We start from the raw sequence: 15,911 nt of genomic DNA on the forward strand, positions 1-15,911 counted from the left end.
CACACCCTTCATCTCATTGGACTGTGTCAACAACGTTGAGAAAAAGGTTTTGCTAAGCCCCTCTTCTAAATGAGGAAATCAAGACAGAAAGGTCATCATCACTGGCCCGAGATCACTCAGCTTGTAAGCAGCGTAGGTTGAGAGGCTGAGCTTGTGCATTTGGCACTATTTGTTAATGACCTATCACAACTGACTATCAGGCACTGTTTTGGGTGCTATGGATAGAAGAATTTATAGATACTTCACCCCACCCCTCAAGAGCATGTTTTTTAAAAAATGCAGTGCTTACCCTCAAAGAGTTTACTCTTTTCTTTTACACTTAAGGTTGCATCTTAAATATTGATATGTGTATCTGTCTCATTCTCCAATTAGGCTGCATACTTTTTAAGAACAGGAGCTTCATCTCAGCTTCCCAGGCATGGGCCATGGATGCGTCCCTTGGGCAGTTTGGTGAAGGCCAGGGACCCCTTTTCAGAATCAGGCTACATAAAATAAAGCACATATGATTGCAAAGGAAACCAATTATACTACAATACAAATACCAAAATATGAAAACCCGAGTTTGTGAAACGGTACTATACGAGCTTCTTTATTATGCCTTAAGTATCAAGATCTAGATGCTGGTCTGTCTACTACTGCAATTTTTAAGTTGTGAGGAGCACAAACAATATTTTGATATCTTTGCAACAACTGTTACTGATAGGAAAGTCTCTGTGATTTGCATGTGTGCTGAAGTCACAGGAACTGCTGATGCTACAGTGGTTTGTCACCTTCATTCCTCATAGGAGAAAATGCTGCCTTTCTACTAGACGTTAGTGAAAGTAGAGATGTCATTTTTTTCCCCAGCTAAACTCATGGACCCCTGAATTCCACCCATGCACCTGCAAAGGGTCTGAGGATGCCAGGTTTCGAACCCCTGTTAATCCAGTGGCATTTCCACACACTGTGCTACTTTCCATAAGCAGCCAGGGCTACTGAGAACCTCAGTAACCAAGCTGGGAAGACGCCACCCGGGGTCACTGTCCTATCTTGTCCTGTGATTGAGTGCACGCCTGTTCAGTTTTTCCATGTCATCCGAGAAGGTACCGTGATGACACGTGGCGATGAAGCAACAAATAAAGGCAGGAGGGCAGCGTGGTCAAGAGCATGACTGGGGGTGGGGCTGTCATAGGGGATCAGATTCACAATTGGATGCCCCCCACTCATTAGCTGTGTGTCCTTGGGCGGGTCAGTGACGGATCAGGACTCAGCTGTCTCACCTGTGCTGTGGGACTGAAACATACGCCCTGGTGGAGTGGCTGTGAGGACCCAATGAGACAAGGGATGGAAAGTTCTGGTACAATGCTGGTGCATGGAAAGCACTCAATAAAAGACAACTGTTTGAGAGCCACCTTGCACTTTCATTGTTTATCGAGTGCCTCTCTCCAAAGTCCGTAGAGTTCAACGGATAGCATTTGAATCACAATGTTCCAGATGCTGCTTGGCTCTGTCTCACCCAGGATCCCACTCTAGGAAGTGGCGGTTCACAGTTGGGAGAGGCTCCCCGTGGGAGGCTCAGAAAGTTTCTCTCTTCCTCCCAGCCCGGTCCAAGCTGACGAGTTTGGGGAGTGCATATCTAACCATTGGTTGCATGGCTTTTCTTTTCTTTCTTCTTTCTTTCTTTTTGTTAAAAAATTGTCCACCAAAGCTGAGTTGCTGAGTGAATCGTTAAGGGAGCAAATTCCAAGAGCGTGAGCGTCTCTTGTTTCCCAGGACAGGTTTGGGCCAAGACAAACCTCGGTGATGCCAACAGCAGTTGCTTAAACAGTGGAGCTCAGAGCCGGCCTGGCTTGCGGGGCTCTGTTTGAACTTTCTCCTCTCTCCTTCCACCCAGTGATTAAAGGAACCACATGGAACTTTCTCCTTATGCCTCTTTCCCCTTCCTTCCCCATGCACCCCCTTGGAAAGGCTCCGCAAAGTCCCCATTTCTCAAAGATCCGGGAGCTGTGGCCCCTTGATTTATGTTCACTTGGCAATGTGAGGTTGCAATGGCCTGAGAAGCCTGAATAACTGGAAAAGGGAAATGGAGGAGGGTGGGGCTGATGGGAGGGTCTGATTGTGGCATGAGCTTGGCCCTCCCTCCATCAGACCAGAGCCAAGGACCCCAGGACCAGTAACCAAAGGAAAATCAGACCAAGTGGCTGGAGTGTGAAAAAGAAGTCAAAGTTGTTCAAAGAAACAAAAAACATCTGTCCTTCCTGGACGCTTGGTGATCCCTTGGTTTTTCACTTTCCACAGATTACTTCCTCCTGGCCATTTTGGGTTTCATGTGTAAACATGGGGAAACAGGGACAATCTTAATCCCCGTCCCATTATAGGTGCTCCATAAATGCTATTTGAATTAAGTCCTCTTATAAAAGAAGAGGAAGTCGACTCTTTTTGGTATGGTTCTGTTATGTATCTTGCCTGGGGCTGCAGTACATGAGTTCACATCTCCGTGAAAGCATGGCTTTCACCCCGCACATAAGGTTCTGTTTCCTGAATTAGATCTTGTGTGACTTGAGGGCAGGAACTATTCTTTCCTTCTCTCCTTCCCTCCTTCCCTTCCACAAATATTTATTGAGCACCTACTATGTGCCATCATCATCTCCTCTCTACCCCCACCCTAACACTTAGCATGTCTGTCTCCTAATAGGTGCTTAATAAGTGTTGGATGGATGGATGGACAGATGAATGAATGAACAGATGGAGGTTTAGGTGGGACTCCAGAAAGTAAGCCAGGGTCTTTGGTTCTCCTAGAAAGTTGTACACATGGTTAACATCTCAGAATTGGGATCCCAGGCAGCAAAGAGGTGGGCTGGGACTGGAGCTGGGAATAAGGACCCCTAGTTGCCAGTCCCAACTTGGCCACCATCTTGCTGTGGATCTGGGAACAATTTATTTAACTCTTTGGGCTGAAGTTGTCATATCTGTAAAATGAAAACAATCTCAAGACTTCCTTAGAGTTTCGTTATTCTTCAAAACGCTTTACCTCCAAACCAATGAAATCAGATCCTTCCATAAAAGATTTATGAGACCACCAGATTCACTCCCAGCTCATTCATTTCTTTGACTATCTCTTCTTGGTCTGACTTGGAATTGCCCATGTCTTTTCTTGTTCAAGAATCTACAGTGGCTCCCAAGTGCCTGTCACATCCAGTGTACTTTCCTTTCCTTGGCTTTCAAAAGATTCACAGTCTGTCCACAACCCACAAACCCACCGCATTTCTCAGCATTCAGCATTTGGAATCTCCCACTGCAGTTCCTCTGCTTCCTCCCTGACACTGATTTGCCTCTGGGCCTTTACTTATGTCCCTTCCTGTTCCATTTATGACTTCTAAATCTTAGTGATTTCATAAAATGTCCAGTAGAGTCAACCAAATTTGAATAGATCACCCAAAAATAAGAGCTTACTACAGGAAAGGGAAAAATGACCCATATTTCCACATCCAAAGACAAGCTCTGTGGACATCTGGGTTTATTTCCTTCTAGTCTTTTTTTCTTTTTAAATCTGAGCAGGGTTTTAGGGGATGAACCATATGATTTACTTATCAATCACCTATAGTTGGTTGGCTATGGAGGCTGTTTGTAATATTTTGCCATAGTCTATGTGTTGTGAGAAACATCCTGTCACTAAGTCTTTTTACACGTCTTTAATTATTTCCTTGGGCTAAATTCCTAACAGTAGAATCACTGGGATTAAAGGCTTTTTGATGATGGGGGCGGGGCGGGGGGGGGTAGTGCATGGCGGGGGAAGAGGAACCACGTTGAGATCCAAATCCTTCTGTGAGTCCAGGGAGCACATTGAGTGAGAAATGGCCATCCCCATCTTTTCTTTGGGAACTGGCCAATTTGACAGGCACCCTGGCACCCTTGCTTCCCTGCCTACTCATGTTCTGGCCCAACATCAAGCTTCTGAGACCTCTAGGAGGTTCTTTAAAGGCAATATACTAAAGAGAAAACCGCCAGTGTATCTTTAGCTGGGACTGAGGATTCAGAGCTAAGTCTCTCCTGGGTCTCCCCCCACCCCCATCCTCGGTTGATGGAACTGTGCACTTGGACATGTGTGATTGACTGTGGTATTAAGAAAATATGTATGACACAATGTTTTTAAGCTTTTTCCAGCGATATTTATATCACACAAATGGCATGTTGGGTTTTTTTCCCCTCTCAACCACCGAGAATGAATAAATCAGTTGTCTTAATCAAGCTAATGGAGAGGGCATGGGCTAGAAAGATGGGTGAGAGGGGGCTCTTTGCCTGAGCCTGTGGCTCCCGTATCAGGGGGGGCCCTGGCAAAGTCGCTTCACATCTCTGGGCCTCTGTTTCCCTGTCTTCAAGACGGGCATGGTGATATCCGAAGGCTGATGACTTCGCAGGATAAAGATCGTATTCTAAGCATTTGGAATTCCTTGGAAGAGAGTAGCTGCATGAATTTTTAATCCTCTATTTTCAGCTCTTTGGACCTGCGTGTAGGAGCAGAGCTGTAAACACAGAGAACTCACCACTACAGTCTAGTTTATAAGGTTTTTGTCTCATACCATCCCATAGTTCTGACCTTAAGAATGACTCAGAATGTGGGGGAAATGCAGTTTGTTGTGGTGGCTGTTATTACTTAAAAATTAATGGCTTGGCAAACACAGGGATCACCCTGTCATGCCGAGGTCATGTTTACACCAAGCATATATATTTCAAGCTCCTAAACCTTCAGCAGCACTGAAGGGCAGAATCGGCACAATTCGCACGCAAGACTCAGAATCCTGGGCCAGAATCACCATGGCTCTAAAGGGAGATGTCATGAGTATGAATTCTGCAACCAGAACTTCATCAGCCTCCACATACCTTATGGATGGAGCAGGCTTTTCAGGTTCTAATTTATGGAGACCTACCAACTCCACTGAGAAGTGAAAAAAAGAAAAGAGAAATTCATAAGGATGCAGGACCCAAACTTGGATCTCATTCATTGTTCATCCATCCATCCAACAAGTATTTATTGAGCACCAAGAATCTACCTGGGACTGTGCTAAGTGCTGGGGATACAGAGGATGGCAAAAGCAGAACTGTTCATGCCTGGGGGGAGGTTGTAGTCAAGTCAAGAAGATGGATGCTAATCAGTAATCACACAGGAAATGTAAATTCATAACCAAGTTGGGACCGATGAAAGGAAGACTATGGCACTTAGATGCATCATCACTGGGGAATCTGATCTAGCTTTGGAGACGAGGGAAGGCAGAAGTCACTGTATATACAAGCCCCCTTTTAAGAGAGAGTGGTATATTTGAGGATGTGAAAGGCGAGAGAAGTAAAAGTGAGGGGAAGAGAACTAAAAGATGGAGCTAGACACACCCATTGGGATGGTCATTAAAAAAAAAAAAAAGGAAAATAACAAATGTTGGCAAGGATGTGGAAAAATTGGAAGCCTTGTACTCTGCTAGTGAGAATGTAAAATGGTGCAGTCACTGTGGAATAGAGTTTTGGTGGTTACTCAACAAGTTAAACATAGAATTACCATATGACCCAGCAATTCCACTCTTAAGTATATACCCAAAAGAACTGAAAACAGATGTTCAAACAAAACCTTGTACACAAGTATTCACAGAAGCACTATTCACAATAGCCAGAATTGGAAACAACCCAAATGTTCATCAATGAATAAACAAAAGGTGGTCTATCCATACAGTGAAATATTATTCAGCCATCAAAAGGAATGAAGTTGCTACAACATGGATGGACATTGAAAACGTTATGCTAAGTGAAAGAAGTTATAAAAGACCACATACTGTAGGATTTCATTTATATAAAATTTCCAGAGTAGGGAAACCCGTAGAGATAGAAAGCAGATTGGTGGTTGTCAGAGGCTGAGGGAGGGCAGAATAAGAAGTGACCTCTAATGGGTAAGGGGTTTCTGTTTGGGTGATGAAAAAGTTCTGGACTAGATAGTAGTGATGGCTGCATGACAGTGTGAATCTACTTAATGTCACTGAGTCGCACACTTTAAAATCATTAAAACAGCAAATTTTACGTTATGTGTATTTTATAATAATAATTATTATTATTATAATGATAATAATAATAATAAAAGATGGAGCTAGGGAGGTAGGCTGAGCCAGCTGGTGAAAGACCTGGATGGTGTTTTCATGCTCAGATCATCCTGACTGCAGGTGGAAAATGGATGGGAGTGGGCAACAGTGTTAGGATGGGGACCCCTGAGGAGGTGGGAGCATGGTCCAGGAGCAAGATGGCTTGGACCAGGGGGCACAGTGGTGGTGGAGAGAAGGGGGCAAATTTGAGTGATACGTAGCAGGAGGGCTTGGCCATCCCAAACAGACCTAACTCTTCTCCCTCACATACATGTGTGCACTTATCATTCATGGAGCTTGAAGGGAGAAAGTATGTGTCCTCATAGGGAGTCTGGAAAGCATGCTGGAAGAAGACCCTTGGATTCAATTTTTTATTCTTTTTGCTGCCAGATCTTAAGCAAGTAACTTCATTTCTTCGTGTCTCCATTTCTTCCCCTGTAAAAATCGGGACCCTAAGATCCATTTCATAAATTGTTATGTGGCGATGGGAAGAAATAAGCGTATTGAGAAAACGGCACCTGCCCTAGCTTTCTTCCGGGATTCTTGGGAGACCCAAAGGAGCTGTTAATCTTTCAAAGACCACATAGATCACGCAGGGAAGGCAGCCCACACCGCTGGGGCTGATGTCACGGCTTTCAGAAGGCAGGTCTCTTGAACAGATTTTCCAAAAGCGGCGACTCTATAATAATCCCCAAAGTAACAGATTACAGTTGTTAAAGCTAGGGTAAAAAGACAGAGGACTGTAGGATGCAGTGGGAGATGAGAAGCAAAGTCGCCGATCACGTTACTGTCTTTCTTCTGTACTCACCCCGCCCCCTCCAGCGCGGGCTCCGCCCCTGGCTAAGCCCCACCCAGTCTCCGCCCCCTATTTTAGCGCGGGCCACGCCCCCTCAACTCCCAGCTCCCAGGGTTGGAGGCTCCCACCTGGGCTAAGCATTTGGTACTCGAGAGGGGATGAGAGGGCATTTGATGGGTGAGAATGGGAGGGCTAGAAATTGACAGGTGAGAATTGGGGAGACGAATCCCCTCCCTGTCCCCTGTCTTCACTCACTCCCTTGTTGAGGGCCTTGGCTTTTGCATAATGTAAGTACTTATTTAATGCGTGCGCTGGCTCGAGAGCTCTGCATTTGTCTTTCTGTCCTTCATATGCCAATGTGCTTCCGCCTCGGGTCTAGGTTGAAGCTCCTGGAAAGGAGGGTGCTGCCCAACAGGTCCTGTTCGACCCCAGCCCCGGGCCAAGGGCAGAGAGAGGCTGGGGCTGGGGCGGGGTTGGGGGACGAGGGGGTAGGAGTGAGAGCCCTACATGACAGGTTGCTGGAACCAGATCCGGTGCCAACTTGGATTCTGTTTTTTCCTTCAATAAAAGGAACTTTTCACTTTTTTTTTCAAACACGCTTTAAATTTTTTTATTAAGAAAAAACGGGTTCCTATCCATCTGATTGGAGGCATCACAGAGCAAAAGGCGAAGCTGAGTCCCGCACACACTCGCGCCACACACACACACACACACACACACACCCTCCCGAGGTTTTCCCGAACACACACACGCGCGCGCACCCTCCCGAGGTTTTCCCGAACACACACACACACACACACACGCACCCTCCCGAGGTTTTCCCGAACACACACACACACACACACACACACACACACGCACGTACCCTCCCGAGGTTTTCCCGATATCTACTCCGGTTACAACTAGACGCGGCCCCTCCCCCCACCTCGCCTTTCCCCTTCCTCTCCTCAATCTTGGGAGGAGCATTTTCTGTGTCTTCCCAAGTCCCCGAGGGGGACCTCCTGTGTTGGAGTGGGATGGGGGGAGGGTCACATAACGAAGACCAGAAAGAACAAATTAGATAATCAAAAGAATTATAGTAATTGCTTTCACTTTCCCCGAGCCCTCTCTGCGGATTCTCTCCCCCGCCCCTTCCCTGGCTTTCTGTCTGTCGGGAATACTCCGTCTTTCCGACCCTCTCCCCTCCCCCAGGCTCCTCCTTCTCCTCTGCCTTCGCTCGCGCGTTCCCTCTCTTCCTCCGTTTTCTGGTGTGCTGGAACGTTCAGCGGAATATGATGAATGATCACCTGTCACGGCTTGTTTATTATAATGCAGGCAATCAATTACATATCCCCAACGCTGGCCGGCCCGCAGGAAATTTATATGCTCAGCACAAACCAATGTGAAAATGGAATCTCATTTGCCAAATGTCTTTCTCCCCGTACAGCACGATGATTACAGTCTGTGTTTGTTTCAACAGTCGTGTACAACTGACAGTGCCATCATTTACTGCCTGGCTCAGGTCACGTTTCTCTAAGGGTTTATTTATTGTGTTACGAAGGCCAGCACAGGAAAAGGACAAGGGTGTCTGTCAGGGATGCCACTGTGTTAAAAAGTGGGCGGGCTAGGCTGCATTCCTGGGCAGCACTGCAGCCTCAACCCCTGGGCCCTGCCTCCGCAGGCCACCTCCTCCAGCATCCTGTTGCCAGGACTCCTAGGCCCCCAGAGGGATGCAGCTCTGGGTATCAGAAGCTCTACAGGTCCCAGTATCAGAGGGACCATAGTGTACATTCTGGTTCTGCTACTGTCTAATTGTGTGTGGTCAGGGTTTCAACCTCCTCATCTGGACAATGGGAGTTTTAATATGCTCCTCGCAGGAATCCTGTGATGTCTGGGATATCAGAGGGGTCGCTAAGTGTTAGTTCTGGTGACTTCAGACCACGCTCTGGCCACACTAAAACCCACTCATCCAGAGGCCAAGAGGAGAGGTCCCGTTCGAAGAGATGTGAGTTGGAATTCATGTCCTGTGTCATAATCTTTCTCAGCCTCTACTTTCTGAGACTCACCTGTCTCAGGATCTGTTCTCTTTCCAGGTAGAATTTTGCACTTATGTTCCCTCTGCTCTGACACATAGTACGTCTTAGTGTGACTTTGGGAAAATAAAATGGCCACCTTGCTCTGCTTCTGCTTCTGTCATTGTAAAAATAGGCGTAGCATTCCTGGCCTTTCTAGCTGTGTGACCTCAGGCAGGCCAGTCCCTTTATCTCTCCAGGCCTCGGATTCCTCCCACGGGAAGTGGAGGGAATAACTCCTTAACAAGCCAGCCCAGTCTTGCTGGCAGGATCCAGAGTGCCCATGGTGTAAAAAGTGCCATGTAAACTGCAAAGTGCCCCTGTCACCGCGGTCCAGCCTCTTTCTGTCAGGAGTTCTGGTTGGTCTTTGGGGTTTGCTGCACAGGCATTGATTCAAATTTGTGGCCCTCACAGCATGTGGCATAGAGTGGGAGATCAGTAAAAGAGGAGCACGAAGATTCTCATGGGTATTTGATTGTTCTTTATTGTATTGTATATTTCTTTATTATTCTACGTAGGTATTTGTTTAATGGCTGTCTGCCCCACTGGGATGGAAACTTTAAGAGGAAAGGCACCAGGTTGACTTTGGTCATCTCTGTGTCCCCAGCATTTAGCCTCAAATTGGCACATCCTAAAGAAATCAGTAAATATCCGTGGCTTTAATGGACGAGTGAATGAATGGCTACATGAATAAATTCATTACTAGGGTAACCTCTGTGGTGCACAGGGTGGGCCCTGGTAAATGGATGTTTACAGGTATCTTCACTATCCCTGACCCTCACAGAATCAGCTTTGTGGGTGCCCAGGGTTATGCATACTATGTGTACTCAGTGCCAGCTGGTGAGAGATCACAGACGTGTCTGCCTGGCTTCCTACCCACCCCTCAGACCAACATCCCCTGGATGAACTTCCCATTTATCACTCTCCACCCCATGTTGCCTTGAAATCTCTACACCCCCAAATGTCCAGCACACTGCCTGTCTAAAACAGATGTTTTCAATCAATAAAGATGGTCTTTTCTAAGCACTGATGTATGGAATACAACTTAGAATTCCATTAAAGCATGCTGGGTCAGGGAAAAAAATGATTCAAGTTCATATTTTAAAAGCAAAAAATTAACAGCTGCATTGTATATTTTGGTCAAGTGCTTTGGATTTGTGGAAGGGATTTCTTTCCATAAATATAATTATTAGTCGCCATGATTATACTAATAGCCAGGGGGATGGCACAGAGCTGTGCCTCCCCAGCAGGCTGGGCTAGGCAGGGCCGGGTATTCCCTGTGCTGACTTGCTTCACTAGTTGACTAACAGACCTTATTCCCTGGCCGAGCCCATCATATCCTGCCAACGCCAGCTTCCCGATGTGGAGGGGGAGCAAGAGCAAGCACTGTGCGTGGGGTCCTCAGGGGAAAGCAGCCTGTGTTTGCTGCTGCTTTGACAGTTGAGGCTCGGAGAGGGGCTGGCAAACAATGGGAAATGAAACATTTGAGTGGTTGCAAAAAATTCCATGGGAATTCCCCCCTGGTTGTATTTATGTGCGCCAGCAGTGACAAGGGGAGCTTGGGGCTTTCAATTTCAAAGGTTCCTGAGCAGACCACAATAGCGTTCTGAGCTGGCAGTCCCCAGAAACAGCTCTTATGGGCCACAAAAGGCTAGCCTGAGTCTGTCAGGGAAGGTTTGGCCACGTGCATGGTGTTGGCCATGAGCTGCAGTGGCTTGTTGGGAGCTCATCCACGGTCGTAGAGCTCGGGCCTCTGAACCTTCTGCTCTAAGACAAATCCCTCTCAACTCTTCCTCTAGATTTTCCCTGGCCTCAAGAGCCTGGGCGGGGCGGGGCTGGGGGAGGTCTCCCTGGGGCTCAGCCCTACCTGCATATACTGGTGGGGTCTCCCGGGGGCTCAGCCCTACCTGCATATACTGGTGGGGTCTCCCGAGGGCTCAGCCCTACCTGCATAATTGTAGGAGCCTTAGTCCCCTGCAGACCTCTTCCCTACCATCTAATTGAAAAAATCCAAAATTGAGGACTCACATGCATTCCGCTGGCATTTTCCCGTTAATATGGGGTCTGCTCCTGCTTTCTCCGTTCCCGTTTATAATGGACATTTATTTGTCTTTTGCTCCCCCCACCCCCTTTAGATAACAAAGTGAACTGATATTAACCAACTCTTGTTTTGCTTTCCTTAGAACTAATAAATATTCAAAATACTTAACCACTCTTGCTAATGCCTTGCTACTGCTGCTGTGATAAAATACATGTGTTTATAGATCCCATTAAAGGTGAGGTTTATGGATTTTTAGAGACACTTAGTAGATGAGAAAACTGAAACTTAAGGGGGGTGAAAAACTTGCCCATTGTAGTAGTCGGGAGGTTTCAGTTGCAAAATGACAAACTCCTAACTTGAATGGACTTAAGACAGATCAAAAATGTATTGAAGTTTTTAACCGAGAAGCAAGGGCCATATTAACTTCAGGCATTGCAGGATCTAGGCTTTCCTTTAAGTCTTCAGGAATCTGCCTCTCCCCATCTCTTCAGCTCTGCTTTTCCCTGTTTTGGTTTCATTTTGAGATTGGCTCTCTCCACCTGTTTTACATCGTCGCAGAGTCAAATCAAGGCTTTCTCTTGCTTGCCTCTGTAAAAGTCCGAGGGTCAGGTCTGGTGGGTTCTGATAGGTTCAGCTGCCCATTGCTAAACCAATGACCAGGGCAAGGGGGCTGGAATGATCTGATCGCCCAGGGCCCAGTCAAGTTAAGCCTAGCTAAGCCACCGGGGCGGAGTGAGAGTGAGTGGTTCCCCCAAAGAATATCAGGGTGCTCCTACCAGGAGGAACGGATGATGGGCGGGCAGAAAGCCATGGTGTCCTATACTCCCATGTCATGCTGCCAAGTGTGACATGGGCAGGCAAGCCTGCACATAGATCTGCCCTCCACCTCCTCCACGCTGCTGGAGACCACCTCGGGGACCCCCCTCACGCTGTAACCAGCCCTGGGACTCCAGCCCTGCCCCTACCCCATGAATTTATTCCAGTTGGCAGTTTTCAAAATACGCATCTTGGGCACTGCTGGAGGGAGGAAGACAGCAGAGGGAAGCAAGGAGGATGGGTGACGGAAGCTCAGCGTCTGGGACTATATAGGACCCCCGCCCCTATTCCAACCATGTGGCAACTCTTGTGTCCATTTGTAGATTCAGTTCCCTTGAACACTTTTATTTTATCGAACAGCTCCTCATATTTTTACAGCTTGAAAATCAGTGATTTTTCTACAACCCTTGCCCTCTCCCTCATTCATAAATGACGAACAATAGCCAGAAAGAGGCAGGAGCCTGACCAAGGCCAGGCAGGCAGCAGCAACAAAATGCATAGTCTGAGAAATCACACCTTGGGATTCCCATGTCCTGCCCTTGCCACGTGCAGCCTTGCGGGTGGGTTAGAGCTCCGGGAAAGAGATTACCACATGCACCTCTGCCGTACTTCACTGACTGGTTAGCCAAGAATGCAGAATGGAGCAGCTTCCCAGAGGAGAGCAGAAAGAGGGAAACTTTGTGTGGCTTTCTCTCTGCTCTCCGGGTACAGGCAGCCGCTGGGGACTCTCTGTAGGTAAAATCCTACCAGAGTGGAGAAAAACAGCCAGATGCTGCTACTCCTGCCTCGTACTGGGAGCTTACATCACATCCCAGAAGAACTTACATGAGTGAGCCATGTGCTTCTGTTTAAGATGTTTACAAATAACTTCTCTGCTCATCCTCCCGTGTCTCCAGGCACCAGCCCTGCCACATACTTCAAACCCACCTCTCTACAACGCTGGTCACTGCTAATCATCATAGCTAACCTTTCTGAGTGCTTACAATGTTCCCAAAAGTGTATGCTAAGCGCTTGACAGGTATTGCTTCATCGAATCCTCCCAAGAACCCCATACAGTAGGTACTATTATTAGCCTCGTTTTACAGGTGAGGAGACAAAGGTGCAGAGAGATGAATTAATTTCTCCAAGGTGCTCAGCCAGCTTCCAACTCAGGCAGTCAGAGTCAAGAGCACGAGCTGACGGTTAGGTAGCTACGTGAGGTGCGTGATGAGTGTGGGGACAAGGAAGAGGTAGCTGTAGCCGCACCTGTACACAGAAAGTTCTCCACGTCCCCTTACCTCCTCTCCTACACTCTCTCGCCTGGTGTCTCCAGCAAACACACACAGGGGATTTCAGGAAGAGAAGGCTCCTAAGGTGTGGGCGCAACACGGGTAAGTTGGGTAAGGAAAGGCGCGTGGGCTCATTACTTAGACTACCTTGCAGCAGCTTATTGAATTAGTGTGATTCTTAACATCTTCAACTTGGATCTCCTCCAGGCCAGCCAGCTGGTGCATTCAGTACGACTCAGCTCGCCTTAACTCAATTAACTAAGCCAGGCTGCGCTGAACTCAACAAGTATTTCTTAAGCACTGAGCTGGCTGCAGGGGGAAAAAAAAACAAAGGAGGGCAAGACTCAGACTCTGCCAGACTTGGCCCTTAAGGAGATGCCTTGCGCTTTTAACGCATAACACGGTGCCATATTTTCTAAGTACCACCTTCGCTCTCCCCCTGTGCTATGATTCACTTCATATTTTTCTTTAAATAAATTAATTTTTAAGGAAATTAATTTCCTTCTCTAAACTTAAATAAGTTAATTTTTAAGTTATTGAGGTGAAATTGATGTAACATAAAAGCAACCATTTTAAAGTGAACAATTCAATAGCATTTAGTACATTCGCAGTGTTGTGTAACCACTATCTCCGTCTAGTTCCAAAACATTTCCATCACTCCAACATAAAACCCCATACCCACCTCCCCTAAACCCCCTCACAACCACTAATCTGCTTTCTGTTCCTATGGATTTGCCAATTCTGGACATTTCACATAAATAGAATCATATAATATGTGATCTATTGTGTCTGGCTCCTTTCACTTAGCATCATGTCTTTGAGGTTCATCCATGTTGTAGCATGTGTCAGTGCTTCATTCCTTTTTATGGACAAATAATATTCTGTTGTCTACATCCACCACAGTTTGTCTATTCTTTCATCTACTGATGGAATTTGAGCTCTATTTGAGCTCTTTCTACCTTTAGGCTATTGTGAATAGTGCTGCTAAATAAGTTTACTTCATTTGTTCATTCATTCATTTAGATATAATTGACATATAATATTGTAAAAACATGAAACACTTCACATATTTGCATGTCATCCTTTCGCAGGGGCTGTTTAATCTTTTCTGTATGTTCCAATTTTTTGGATACGTGGTGCCGCAGTGAGCACTGAATGTTTATTTTAAAAGGAAAATTTAATCACTACTATAAATAGGAAACCTGTATTTTTCTAATAGGAAATAGAATGGATATATAACTATTATAAGTAAAAATTTCACCTGTGTAGCACATAAAATCACCCAGTGTACTCTCAGATGCAGTAGTAAAAAGCCTGGACTCTGGATGTGGTCGGCCTTGACTTTGAATCCTGGTTTTGCCATCTGAACCTGGCCAATGTCCTGTCCTCCCCCAGCCCCCCTGAATATCGCACAGGTTAGCAGCACGGACCCCTGCACAGTCAACAAATCCGAATATAACTTTACAGGCAGCCCTCATATCCATGGTTCCGCACGGAGGATTCAACCAACTACAGGTTGTGTAGTACCGTAGTATTTACTGAAAAAAATTGGTTGTGTAAGTGGACCCGCATTGTTCAAGGGTCAACAGGACTTGTAATTGCTTCCTCCTGAAGTTGTTGTGAGAATTAAAAACATGTAAGGTGCTCAGTGCTGTCAGGCACATAGTAAGCGCTCAGTGTGTGAAAGCTGGTAGGTAGGATCACAGGTCATAAACAGGAACAGTAACAGTACTAGTAGCTAACAAAGCAAGTATCTGCCATGTGCCATGAACTTGTGGAGTGCCTGCGTGTGCATTATCTCACGTAATCCCCACAAAGTTCAAATTATTATTACCCCCATTTTGTAGGTCAGAAAACAGGCTAAGAGAGGTGGAGCCAGTAGTTGAAGGTCACACAGCAGAGACTTGAGCTCTGGGAAGGTTAAATGACAGTATGAGAAGTAACCCCAAGTCCACTGTAATGTCAGGCTGACCCTGGGCACAAATGATTAATTGCAAAAGGGCTGCCTGGGCCCTTGAGGTCCCAGACCTGGCAACTCACTGCAGACCCAGCCTGGAGGCACCTCCCAGCTGTGTCTTTTCATTGAGTCACTCTGTCTCGGGTCCGCCAACAAGAGGCTCCACACATCTTTTCTAGTTGACTTACCTCTCATAGTTCATGGGATTCACCTGCCCTCCCTGTACCCCATCATCCCTCAGTGTCCCTAAAACTGCCCCTTTCCTCTGCAATCTCTCTTCTTCCACGTTGCATGGAGCCCTCAAGACTGTCACGCAGCCTCTAACTAATTATCCACCGTTGGTGCAGAAGTTAGCAGGTCTCGAGTTCACATGTATCCATTACACCTTCATCAACAGGAATGTATCTGATTCACAGTTTCAGGCTGTGTGGGAATCCTGTCCCACCCAAGGGTGAGACTAGCGTCGACTTGTATTAATTTCCTGGGGCTGCCATCATGAATCAATACAAACTTGGTGGCTCAAAACAACAGAAATTTATTCTCCCACAGATCTGAAGGCCAGAAGTCTGAAGTCAAGGTGGCAGCAGGGCCACGCCACACTCCCTCCAAAGGCTCTAGGGGAGGATCCTTCCTCACCTCTTCCATTTTCTGGTGGTTCCTGGCGTTCCTTGGCTTGTGGCCACATCACTCCAATTTCTGCCTCTGTTTTCACATGGCCTTCTCCCTGTGTGCTTCTTTTCCATCTCTTTTTTTTTTTAATTAATTAATTAATTTATTTATTTTTGGCTGTGTTGGGTCTTCGTTTCTGTGCAAGGGCTTTCTCTAGTTGCGGCAAGCGGGGGCCACTCTTCATCGCGGTGCGCGGGCCTCTCACTATCGCGGCC

At 46.6% G+C, this 15,911-nt stretch overlaps 1 protein-coding gene and 1 non-coding gene across 5 annotated transcripts in view; both read right to left on the minus strand.

The window, feature by feature from the left end:
* The window catches only part of SPRING1 (SREBF pathway regulator in golgi 1), a 270,150-nt gene that overhangs the window by 108,696 nt on the left and 145,543 nt on the right, over window positions 1–15,911 (minus strand). The gene's annotated exons all lie outside the window — the stretch shown is intronic.
* On the minus strand, window positions 14,117–14,222 carry LOC133076060 (U6 spliceosomal RNA). The gene has a single exon (XR_009697475.1). It is a non-coding gene; the product is annotated as a U6 spliceosomal RNA (small nuclear RNA).

Source organism: Eubalaena glacialis, chromosome 15, assembly GCF_028564815.1.
Source record: "Eubalaena glacialis isolate mEubGla1 chromosome 15, mEubGla1.1.hap2.+ XY, whole genome shotgun sequence".
In the NCBI taxonomy this organism is placed as follows: domain Eukaryota; kingdom Metazoa; phylum Chordata; class Mammalia; order Artiodactyla; family Balaenidae; genus Eubalaena; species Eubalaena glacialis.